Source organism: Siphateles boraxobius, unplaced genomic scaffold (genome assembly GCF_051911475.1).
Source record: "Siphateles boraxobius isolate OS27281-9 unplaced genomic scaffold, OSU_SipBor_1 12, whole genome shotgun sequence".
Lineage (NCBI taxonomy): Eukaryota > Metazoa > Chordata > Actinopteri > Cypriniformes > Leuciscidae > Siphateles > Siphateles boraxobius.
Window position 1 is genome coordinate 27851195 of NW_027508722.1, and position 13303 is coordinate 27864497.

A 13303-nucleotide genomic window follows, 5' to 3' on the forward strand; every position below is an offset into this window, starting at 1 on the left:
AAAACTACCCACAAAACCTTGTACAATACAACTTTAATTTAGAAGGATGTCCTGTTACTTTATCTACTACAGTAAAAGACCTGGGTGTTATACTAGACCGCAACTTGTCTTTCGAAAATCATATTTCATATGTTACAAGAACAGCCTTTTTCCACCTTAGAAACATTGCTAAGCTACGTAACATGCTATCTGTTTCTGATGCAGAAAAGTTAGTTCATGCATTCATGACCTCAAGACTAGATTACTGTAATGCTTTATTAGCTGGCTGTCCTGCATCCTCAATAAACAAGCTACAGTTAGTGCAAAATGCAGCTGCTAGAGTTCTTACTAGGTCAAGAAAATATGATCATATAACATCAATTTTATCATCTCTACACTGGTTACCTATTAAGTTCCGTATCAATTACAAAGTACTATTACTGACCTATAAAGCCCTAAATGGTTTAGCTCCTGTGTATTTAATGGACCTTCTATCGCCCTACAATCCATCGCGTTCTTTAAGATCACTAAATTCGAGGCTTCTGGTTATTCCTAGGATTTCTAAGTCCACTAAAGGAGGGAGGGCGTTCTCGCATTTAGCTCCTAAACTCTGGAATAGCCTTCCTGATATTGTTCGAGGCTCAGACTCGCTGTCCCAGTTTAAAACTAGATTAAAGACGCATCTCTTTAGCCAAGCATTCACATAATGCTTACCTTTTATACCACTGTTGAATCAGATCGAATGCATTAATATTATGAACAGCAGCTATGCTAATTATCTCCCATCTGCTTTTCTGCTGTTATCTCGGGACGCTAGTCCCGAGGTAAATAGCGTTCGTCAGCTCCGGTTTGTATCCAGCCTCTCACGGAGACCTCAGATGCCCCAACACCTGCGATAAGATGACTAAACGCCTGTGAAGAGACGACTCGACGCCTGTGAAAAGACGACTCAACGCCGGCGATATGTTATGCGCTATACAAATAAATTTGAATTGAATTGAATTGAGTAGCGAGCTAGCTTTGAAAGCATAAGATCCCACCCTCCCTTTAGAGCGCTCTCGAAAGCCACGCCTCCTTCAAAACACATGAACGTGTACAACAGCCATGAGAAAAGCGTCACGAGAGACTGTTAAACTACCTCATGTCTCAAAGAACATAACTTTACAATAATAATGAACAAACAAGCTAAAAGCACTGACTTTTATAACCTGACTTTTGATTACTTTTTTATCATTTAGGCGAATTTTGTGATCCGTTCCACCACTATTTGTGATTGCTATCAGGATGTGAAGAGACCTTCAACCAGCATAACAAAAAATGTTTCTGGAAAAAAAATCACTTACCCTGCCTTTAAGTTGCATACCTATGCTTTCATTTATGATTTTGAAGCATGTCACCTTACATTCTTGTTTAGGGCCATGTGGTTAGCATGTTGTGACTGCGGTATCAAACTACAGGGTAATATCGACCAAAGCTATGCATACATCAAATAATCAATCCTCCCATGAAATCGTAGTTTAGCCACCGCAACAAACTAGCTATGGTCTTTTAGGTTTCCAAGCTTAGGTATCTGTGGCTACTCAACAGTTTGAATTCTCAAAACCACAAGAACAAGACATTCCCCTCAATCCATGTTATACAACTTTTATTCCATACACTTACATATATATACACACTTTTGTGTAAATAAATGAATAATAACACTAAAATGTTTTAACTGCATTTAGGCATTACAACATATTACATTATAGATTTCAGACAACAGTGTAATTAAAAGATTACCTTTAAGTGAGTGTTAGATAACGGTAAAGTTTATCCAAGTGTAAAATAGGGAAATGGGAAATAAACATTAACAATTAAATATTCAATATCAACTGATATACATCCATTAACTGACCATGTAAAAAACAAACAAACAAACAAAACAATAATAAAACTTACCTTTCAAAATAACTGATAAATGGATGCCACTCACTGAATTAATCATTCAATTTTTAATAAGGCATGTAGCATAATACTCTCATTGCATATTTGAGAGTCTGCTATTTAACACACAACTCGCATTCAATTTGAATAAATGCTGCTGCTGTGGCTTCATAATGATGGGGAATGGCTTAGGAATATGTGCTGGATGGGCAAAAGAGCCGAGAGAATGAATTGGAGACACTTCAGTGCCTTAACGGGGAGCAGATGTGTGTGTGCGTCTCAGATAAATCCGTTCTCACACCCCTGGACCAGATACTGTAAACTGGAACAATGTGCTGGGTACTTCCTTAAAAGGTGTTTGCATGCAAAATTCACATGTGTAGTGTTTGCGAGATGAATGTGAATATGACCTGAATTTAAAAAAGCCACTATAATAACACGGGAATAAAGTGTGAATGTTGTCATATTCCCAAAGAGAGTGTCACCTCAGAGACATGACACTTGGTGATACCCAACACATGCTACACACACACGCGCACACACACACACGCGCACACACACACGCACGCGCACACGCACACACACACACACACACACACACACACACACACACACACACACACACACACACACACACACACACACACACACACACACACACACACACACACACACACACACACACACACACACACACACACACACACACACACAGCTTCCCTCGGGACATGAAGTGTGAAAAAATGATGTAACTGGCCTATTTCTTCTTTGGGTGCTTAACTCCTCAGCCTGTGTCGTGCAACATTTAGGATGTGTGCTCAGGGAACTAAAATCCTATACTGTAAATGAAACATGGCAAAATAAGTGTGGTACCAAACTGTTTGGGTGCTGCCCCATAGCCTAAATGATATAAAAGCAAAATTAGATTTAGATGGGGAAATACGTTGGAAGAATGACTTCGCAAGGTCATTTCACTTAGTTTTGCACGTCACTAACGGTGACTGTTTCTTACCATCAAATTCCATCGCCGAGCAGGAAAAATCACAGATGTTCACACTATTATTGAATCTACTCCTCTTTGATGTCTCACTCTCCTTCAGAACCCCTATGTGTGAACACCAAGGCCATTCCATGCTCTGTACAAAAATACTATTATGCCAGAAAAAAAACATCCAAACAAACTCTTCATTTGCTTTTCAAGTAGGGCAGTGCAAAACTATCTTTAAAATTGACTAGTCAGTGGTTTGCTAGTGGTTGGATAGACTTGGGGCTTTCAAACTGGGGTGTGGCCAGAAGGTAAATAAAATAAAATGGAATAAAATAAAATAAAAAATAAATACAAATTTGAAAACTGGTCATATTTCATGAGATTATTCACAAATTATATTATTCTATTTATAGATGAGATGAAAAAATAAATGATAGTGTAAACTTAAAGTCCCCCTATTATATTCTATTATTTTAAAGGTGCCTCATTTTTTTTAGAAGTCTCCTTCTACAACAGGTTTACAAGCATCAAAGGTAAAAAAACACTTGAACTTTCTCATAATATCCATTGCACATCACCACATTTTTTATTTTTTTATTTAAGGCCATGTCAGCCTCTGTTGCTATCTTCATGGCAAAAACTGAATTACAAATAGAGACATTACCATACCTGAACATTAGCTCCGGAGGCTTCCTAAAGCTCAGAGATTGTACACATTGTAAAGACAGTAATGATGGCGTCGACTTTGCCATATCAATTCAAGCACGAGTCTGACGATGAAACATTGGAAGAAGAACCAGGCTAGTTATTCAACCCAAACCTTCATCGCAAGGAAGACTTGAGGATGGGACGCTACTTAGTTTGACGTACATTATGAGATGTTGAAACTGTAATTCCTCACCATCAGCATTAACAAGAGTATGTCCATCAACAAACCGATGTGTATATTTCTAATTTATTGCGGTGCATTAGCGGGAACTGTATCAATAAAAGTGCACAAATACGAGCACTAACGTGAATGAGTGATGTAACATTAAAGTTTGTGAAACAAATCTTGCTCCATCCTTTATCATTATTCAAAGTACTACTCAAAGTAGTAAAAACAACAGACAATCTGCATTTATGGACATCTTTTTAGGTAACAGCGTGCCCACAGCTGATTAGCAGAACTATTTCAGTAAGACAGTAACATGATTTAGCAGGAGACCTACACAATATAAAACACAAAGCTATGTATTTTGAACACCCGGTAGAAAATTGATGCATCAATTGTTAATCTAAATTCTAACAGGTTGTGATTCTGAGGAGCAAGTTGGTCCAAATAAAGTGGTATCCCATCTTTAATGGATAAGCATTTGGTAAATTCCACTTAAACCTCACAGAGATTTGAGAAGCAATCGTCAGAAGGTTATAGCGCTGTTGTATCTCTCTGGTAATTTAACCACTGACTCTTCACATCCTCATCCTTTGGAAGTGTTTACACAGAGAATTTGGTTTTGCAGAGCAGAAAACAGCACCTTCTCTACATACACAAGTGTTTGAGGTGAGGGCGGGTCAAAGTAGACATTGTTGATGTCGCGTCCCGCCAATAAAGACCATAGGTGGGCATTATGCAAATTTGTTACATATGTAAAATACGGAAGACTGGAATTACTAACGACTTGTTTGGCAGTTTAGAATCAATTCTTTTTTTTGAGGGAGAGAGAGAGAGAGAGAGACAGAGAGAGAGAGAGAGAGAGAGAGAGAGAGAGAGAGAGAGAGAGAGAGAGAGAGAGAGAGAGAGAGAGAGACAGAGAGAGAGAGAGAGAGAGAGAGAGAGAGACAGAGAGAGAGAGAGAGAGACAGAGAGAGAGAGAGAGAATAACTATTTATCATGCACTTTGATCTTTAAAACTTTGCAAACTCTGACCTTTTTTTATTCACAAACAGCTATATTACACACTACAATGAAAGGTAATATCTGAAAAGGCATAATGGGGGCACTTTAAAATAAATACTTTTAAATATTTTAAACATTTAAAATATTTTCACAGTTAAAATTGGTCTTTCTTTATATATGAAAATAAATATAGAGCTACCTTTATATTTTAGAAAGGGACATCCCTTGCACAGGGATCAACATACTTACTTGGTGACCCAAAAAAGTCTGAAAACCGTGAACTACTAGACTAAGACAGACAATCTGTCCTTTATACATAAGAAAATACATAAAAACCAAACAGCAAGAGATGAAATGCAACAGACTGGAACAATGCACAAGACAAGACTCTTTAAAAAAAAATCCAAAAATAACATGAGATGTAATGCAGAATGCAATGACCAAAGACTTCTGTTTAATGTGGATGGTTGCAGGAGTGGTGCTTTAAAGTAGGCTTTTATGAAGATTTTTTTTAGAGCACAGTGACTTAAAAAATGCATCCAAAAGTACACCTACATAAGTAAATAATCAAACATTTAGATACATTAAACTTCACTGATCGACTACTCAGTTGTTGGAACAATCCAAAAATGATGTCTGATGTCACTTAATGACTGACACAATTAAACAATGATGGAAATTGTATCAGAGCAGATGGCACGTTGAAACACATCCCCAAAGCTCGCTTTTAAGTGACACTACGGCACCACCCTCTCATGTACAAAACTAGGCCTACCACTTGACTGCCTAAGAATAGCTTAACACACATAAAAAAGTGGGTTTAGTGTCCTACATCAAACTGCCTGTAGTACATGGTTGATTCTCCAAACAGACAGAAAAGAAGAAAGGATGACAGAAAGTAGAGTCCTTCTATAAACAGAACTTTCAAATCTAAGGACGAGTTCTTTAACTGGATGCGCCGATTCAATTACGTAGCACGGAAATGGGAGCAGCTGGTACGCTTGTGTGATCTTTAAATAGCATCCCACCTCTGCGTGTCAAGGCTGGCTTGTGTGTTTAGTTTTGGGCTGAGACAGCTGCCGATGGATGAGAGAAAAAATCGTTACGTGAACTGGAGGTCAATGGCAACTTTTGCCAACTGCGTGGGGAAGACAGTATACGGTGAACTTATAATTCACCAATGTAACTCAAACGCAATCTTACTGTAATTTCAGAAATCGCTCTAGAAAGTTGGCCTACCTCTCTGGCCGAAACCTCAACCAGAACGCAAGAGCTCCGTTGTGGGAACTATGAAGCGAGACCTGATTTCCTATCTCCAGACCGCATATCACACCCCTGGCTTCCTTCAGAATGACTGGGCAGTACTGTACGTTCCCATTCCGAACCGTCTGTACGTCATAGCCACGCCTGCCCCAGAAAAGCTCCGCTCACCCCAGGGACCAGTGGCCCACATTTCAAGGAGTCCAAAACACCAGGCCGAACCAAATTCAGCCCTCCTCTCATTCCATCTTGTACATAGCCGTAGAAACTAACAACACACACACAACCTTGACCAAGTAGTGTTCCAAGGAAAGGACGTCAATGCTTGTTTCCTAATGAGAAACTGTTTTATAGAGTTGTAGAAAAGGCACTCTCCATTTCCCACCAGTAAATTAAGATCTTTAGACTGAATCCTGATAGCTGGCACACGACATTTAGTGAGGAGGTCTCCTGGATACAAAGCAACTCAATCAGAAATGGATGATGTGTAAGTGGTAGAGCTGAGTGAAACACATTCTCATGGCAATTCTTAACAATTTCAAGTTTTGTTGAATTGGTGGCTAATTCGTATGAATTAGCCTAATTCAATCACAATTGTACGTTTTTTGTATAATCTTACGCCCCGCCAATGGTTAGGGACCATTGTGTGTAGAGACCAATCATACACTGTTTTACAGCTGGAGCACACTTGGATTGGTTTGTAAGTAGTTCTTATGTTCAGTAAAATCACTTGTTTGTAGGGTTTTTTGGACCCTTGGTTAATTATGTTTCGAAATAAAAAGCAAGCCTACCTAATCCATTGCATGGCTTGAAGACATTAATACATTTATAATACGTAACAAAGGCAAGCTTGCTTAATTTTTTCTTGTGTGTCTGCTGCACGTGTTTTGCACAAGATGCACAAACCTCATGACAACCTTGCTTAATCAACTATCTTAAGTTTTATCGAATACACTATTATCGACAATTAATAGATTGTTGATTAATCATCAGCATTCCTAGTACAGATCACATCGTACAAATTCATACAAAATCGCCACCTGGTAAAAATTTTACATTTTCAAATGAGATCAGGTTGGAGCCTCAAGCCTGTTTCGCACCCCATGCAAAAGCAGTACATATTTCGGTACCCATATTAAACAAAGGGGTCAAGGTTTGGCCCTTACTGGTAGGTAGGTGCCATAACCACATCACCTGGCTGCAGAGATTTTTGCCAGACATACATAGCATGCTTAAAACAGCAAATAAAATATGGTAAAATGCACTACAATGCGATTTATCGAAACAATCTTTTACAATATAGGCTTTTATGAAGCTACAAACTAATGAAGTAAACTTTACACTATTCGTTTCATCTGACTGATTGTTAAAAGCTACCCCCTTACTGGTGATGATAAATCTCAACGGCCTAACAAAGATAACCATTGTATAATGTACAGGTCATTATTTAAAAAAAGAAAAATTAAATGCAGTAACCCAGAAATCACTTTATTTTCTGTAAAGCCACAGTGCGAGAGTACAACACAAATCTGCTGTTATAGTTCCGCATACTTGTGCATGCAGTGTGAAGCAGTGTGAAACAGTGTAACAGAACTTACAAAAATAATTTCAAGACTTGGATTACCCTGGTTAAAAAAAAATTCAAAAGTATCAACAGAATAAAACACGTTTCTTAAAGGGGTAGAAGTATTCCAGTCCAGTAAAATATATGAAATATGATATGATTCACACTATGCTGATTTTTCTCCTGATATTAAAAATTATGTGCGCGTTTCCTTTCCAGCAACGTGTGTAAATGACTTAAACAAGTCTATCAATATCCCTCCCAAATAAGATTAATGTCTTCAACATCTACACATCTCTCTGTAGAAACCATCTAGATAGGATAAAAAAAAATAAAAAAAATATATATATATATATATATTTTTTTTTTTTTACACCAAAGAGTTTAAACAAATGAACTTCAATTTGAAACATGATAACTATGATAACCACTAATGACAAAATATAACTATAGCCTAATCTTGTCATCTAGAACCACGATTTTCAACCAGCCGATCCATGTAATAGAGAAAATACATAAAACAACATTTTCATTACATGAATGACTCTAACTAAAGATTTGTTAAGCGTAGATTTTGTAGGCTACTACCGACGTAAGTTATAATGTTCACAATCAAAGTTGTTATAAAGAAAATACGATTTTAATCTGTGGCTCCTGGGTTTTGTTAATGTCTCCGTGTCAATAAAAACTAAACATCCCCGATCTACAGGATTCCACTAAAGACGTTCTTGTCATCACTTGTGTCCTCCTTGCGATAGAATACCAATGCGAGTCAAATAAGATGGTCTGCATTAACCACACTGAGCAACAGGAATATTTCTTTAAAATATTATTAAATAGCTTAACAATTGTCCTTCACCCTACCTTACAACCGGCAATCCATCTCAATCTTTCACTCATGCACAGACACACCAGAGAAATGTAAGCTTCACTCGAGCAATGAATGAGTGATGCTCTGATGGAGCTCCGAGCTAATCAAGTCCTCAAAACGACTCGTGCACAAAAGAACAAATCAGATGCTAATAATGATGAGATCTTCCTCAATGTTACGCAAGCTGGCGAGATCGGTCTCTGCATGTGATAAGGAGCAGACAGACACCGGCTCTCGTAAACGGTTTCGTTAGATTTTGAGTAACAATGGACAAAAAACAGGCGGTAGGTGCGAAATGCTGACTGCGAGTTGACGCGCGTGCACATCGCACGTATTTCAAATGGACATGGAAATGAGCGGTGATACATTCAGAAAGCATTGGGAATGTTCTGTTAAATTGAAATGCTTTATACAGGTTCCCTTTAGAAACCACCGTCAACACATAACGTTACGGATTTGTAAAAAACAGCTCTCGTGCGTCGCTGAAAAGTCTGCTGATCATCATAACGGCAAATATTCTCAGATGTTCGGTTATCTTTTCAGTTCCTATCCCAGACTAAAGGGCATTTGCACCGTTCGTAGTGCTTATTATATGCATTTAAAGCATGGAATTTGGGGAAGAAGAAAAAAAAAAAAAACCCGCAAGCGTGCAAAGATGAGCATCACGATGAGCGCAGCGCCGCTGCAACTTTGATCACAAATATTAACGCATTGTTTTTTTGTTTGTTTTTTTCATAATAAAAAAACACATGTTTGGCTGTATTTGTGAAGAGAAAGCCTATGACGAAAATAAATTGTTGTATGAGCACGAGTACCTTTGTGCATAACACTTAAAAACATAGCAGAAAGCTGAGTTTGCATTGAAACGTTTTCTTTCCAGTGCGATTAACCTGCGCGTGCATCATCTGGTTGATAGGTAACATCTCTTACCTTGCCCTATTACGTCTAAGGCAATGGCCCTCCTCTTCCCCGTCTAGTTTCACTTCATGTACAAGACAACACGGATACTTTTTCCTTACTCTCTTTTTCCACCCCCATTGAAACTTTTGCCAAAGATACCGGAAATCGAAGGACAAGAAGTATGGTAATTGTAGTTTGAAGTTTGAAGAACCTCTGTTCGCTTCCATTGTCTGCCTCAAGATAATTGACTACATTACCCATGAGGCGCTTCAGGGGAACGCGAAGCAATGCAACTCATTCCACTATTATAGTTTAAATGTTCAATGCATGTGAATATTTGGTGTATTTGTGCGTTTATTATTTGTATTGTTATGGTGTTGTAGTGAATTGTTAATTTAGAAAAATAACTACGAAATCTTATAATTTCAGTGTTAAACCGTGTGCGAATCATTTTAAAGCAAAGCTAAGCAACGACAAGAAATTTTAATTGAATATTTGTATTATTTTACTGAAGTTGTTTTGTTCGCCCTCCACGGAATGTGTATTATGTATTCTAATAGAAATTAGTCTATAGGCTACTGAATATGGCAATCATTTTAAATATTTGTCATCAATTTACTTAAAGATGAATACGGTCTTAATATGGTCTGTATGAGACAATATATTGGGGTGAAGAGAGTATAATTTATAACAATAAAATATAGTAGCCTATCTATAAAAGTTCTTAGTCTGTGGCTGTTAGAAGATATCCCCAAAAAACATTCATATGCACTTCAGACTAGCTTGTCATGCATCCAAAAACAAAACAAAACATTGTTTTTAATGTTACACATATAGTTATTTTTTAACAATACTTACAACATTGTCGGAAGCAATTGGAGGATCCATTTTGGATTTATTAGGTGTAGAATGTTTGGTGGAATTTTCTACCGCAGTGGAAAAGCACTAATTTGAGAAAACGGCTAGGCTATGGGAAATTGGTATAGTATAGTGTGCATAAAAGTGCATATATATAAATTTAAAAAAAAATCAAATCTGGCATTTGAATTACATCTAAGAAGACACGTTATAGAAGAAAATCAGCCATGCAGAGGCCTGAACATTGGTTGGTGAATAAACAATCATATTTTTTATCTGTGTGTGTTTCAAATAGGTCATCATAATCATGGTCCTGGCTAAATTATGCAATGTCACACCAGTGACAGGACTTGTGAACTTTTCAACCAAGTGTTGTGAGTCAGTTGAATTTTTATTGTGAGATAACCTTAGTAGTTAAAATGGTCAGATGGCTCAAAGGGTGGCTGTACTCGTGGGACATGAAATCCCATGACTTCATAATTAGTTCATGCAATGTAATATGTAAGCAAGAATGTTTAAAATGTACTGTATGTCCAAAAAAAGCATGCACTTTTTTTCGGGAGCATGCATTTCCTTTTGTAAATAGTTTAAAATATATAAAAAATGTTTGATCATAACAGAAGTTTGAAGAAGCAACTGCAAAGTTTCCATAAGAAACAGTAGATTCCTAAGCAAGTGCTAGTTGTGAAAACAATTTAGTTGAAACCCACTTAAAATACAAAGGAGCAGTACTGTTGTGATTCGTAGTATGCCTAAAGTGCTTGTAAGATTTTAAAAGTAAAAATTAATTATGATTGAATATCTGCTGACACACCCAAGTTTTTTTTTTAACGCATGGTGGTTCACATTTAACTACACCGAAATGAAAAGGCAGGTTTTTCATGCAAGTTTTGTCATCTAAAAGTAATTAATGTAGGGACTATATAGTAACAGAGTACTGCCATCTAGTGGAACCTCTGGAGAAGTGCTAATAGAGGGACTTTTTATAATCATACAAAAAAAAACTTTTTTTTTGCCTTGTGTCACCATTGGTTCCAGCAGGAATGAAAAAAGCGGCAGGATCGATGTGCAGAAGTCTTTACATGGCTATATCAACATTTCTCATCATGGGGGTGGGGGAATAAATTCTGACAGCTGGTTTGTTCAGCGTCGTATTATGCCCCCCCCCCGACCCCCATGTTTCAGGTGGTTCTTATATTTATCAAACTGATACTGGTTGAGCTCAATTGAGGATAGAATCAGCATATTTTAACCACTGCATCTACATATGGGTGGGGGAACGGATTCTGACAGCTGGATTATTTACTGTCATATTCTGTTCCCCGCCCATGTTTCTAACTCCAAGAGGTTCTAATATTTATCAAACTGATAAGAATCAGTATCTTTTAAGCCACTACATCAACATTTCTTATCATGTGGGTGGGGAAACGGATTCTGACAGCTGGATTGTTTACTGTCATACAGGGGCGTCATGCAAGCCAAAATTCTGGGGGGGCACAATCTGAGGCAATTCTTTTCTGACGGTTAGACTAGGCTAGCTATCGATAACGTTACACTGACACAACTTAAGTTAATGCTCTGAATTCGCAGCTAATATCAAATCCATAACTATTTGATCAAGTTAAAATTTCCAGGTCAACCACAAATAATCCCACTACCTTTTAATATCATCCGATAACTAATTAAATGCCGATTTGTTGCTTTGCCCACTTACCACTTCAGGGCTCTCAAGTTTTATCAAAAGTTTAGAGTGAGATTTAGGGGAGGAGCCACCCAAATATTTGCAGCAGCGGTCTCTGACCCAACCAAATTCGCTTCAATTTTTGCTAGCAGTTCAATTTTGCCTATTGTTCATAATTGACCAGCACAAATGGAAATTATAACAATTGTTAAATCTGATAAAAAGACAAATTCATCCAAATAAAATAAATAGTTATATTTAAAAAATACAAATTTATTGAAAAATTAAAATAAATTTGACCCCAAACAAGCCAACTGAACATCAGTGCTCAATGTACATAACATTGTGTCATAACAACTTGCCCTGAGCATGTATGTCAAGACCCAAACCGGTCACCTTTACAGGGGTCATCGGATGCCCATTTTCCACAAGTTGGTATGATTCTTTTGGGTCTTCATTTAAAGTTTGTAACATACTTTGGTTAAAATTTCTCAATGGTTGTGTAAAACAACACCCTTTTTACCTCTTCAAATACAGCTCTGTTCACACTTCACAGTGACCCGTTTCGGTGCATGTCTCTTTAAATGATAATGAGCAACAACTTTTTGGTTTTTTGAGGATAAAAAAAAAGTGAATGGATTTTTTTCATTGCATGGTGATTGTGTCCACACACTGCAAAGACACATTTATTTGCAAATACCATATAAAAGTGTATTTTGCATCCGGTGACCCCGCAGTTAAAAGCAGTTGGAGAGTTTTTGAATGCATCAAAAAATAATTAAGCACGAATTTAGCTATACTCCTCAACATCAGCTCTCACTGTCTTTGATCACAGGCAAGAGATATCGTCCAGGAATCGTAAAATCAAAATGATAAAAAAATAAAAATAAATGAAGATGTCCGCAAACCGCATTCATCAGATCGTGCTCTTTCAACTTCCACTCCGTTTGTGCGCGTGTTCTCTAGTAACGAACGTGCTTGCAGCGGGAACACATAATTTACCCGGAAACAACTCATTCTAATTTCTGATTGGCTGGTAGCTAGCATTTAACTCTGTATAACTCGAGACAGATGCAATGAACTCGGCAGAGAACTTCCCTCCGTTTGCCTGCGTCTCGTCCATTAATTGTATAGCGGGACAAGTTCCCTTACTCCTCAGCGTGAGAAATACAAGGTGTGGTGGCGTGTGAGCGTGTGAACGGGTTGAAATGCGTGTGTCTCACGGCCAATGCGTGAGACTTGAGAGCCATGCCACTTCAAGACCATGTAAAACATTGCCAGCTCAACGTTCGAGACGAGTGAGTTGCTTGAACATACAAAGCAAAGATTCTAGAGCGCTGATTTGATATACACAGACACCATATTAGGAAAAAGGGGCGGGCTGATGCTGACCGATT

At 37.7% G+C, this 13303-nt stretch overlaps 1 protein-coding gene across 6 annotated transcripts in view; it reads right to left on the reverse strand.

Annotated features, from left to right (window-relative positions):
- Positions 1-9527, reverse strand: part of phactr4b (phosphatase and actin regulator 4b) — a 52261-nt gene extending 42734 nt beyond the window's left edge. Inside the window, exon 1 of one of the 6 annotated variants that reach the window (XM_077217300.1) lies at positions 9398-9527. The gene's annotated coding sequence lies outside the window, so the exon portion shown is untranslated. Of the gene's footprint in view, positions 1-6011; positions 6141-8460; positions 8801-9397 lie in introns of those variants that run through there. The other 5 variants (XM_077217273.1, XM_077217308.1, XM_077217281.1 and 2 more) reach the window with 5 other exon arrangements.
- Positions 9528-13303: the final 3776 nt, after the last annotated feature.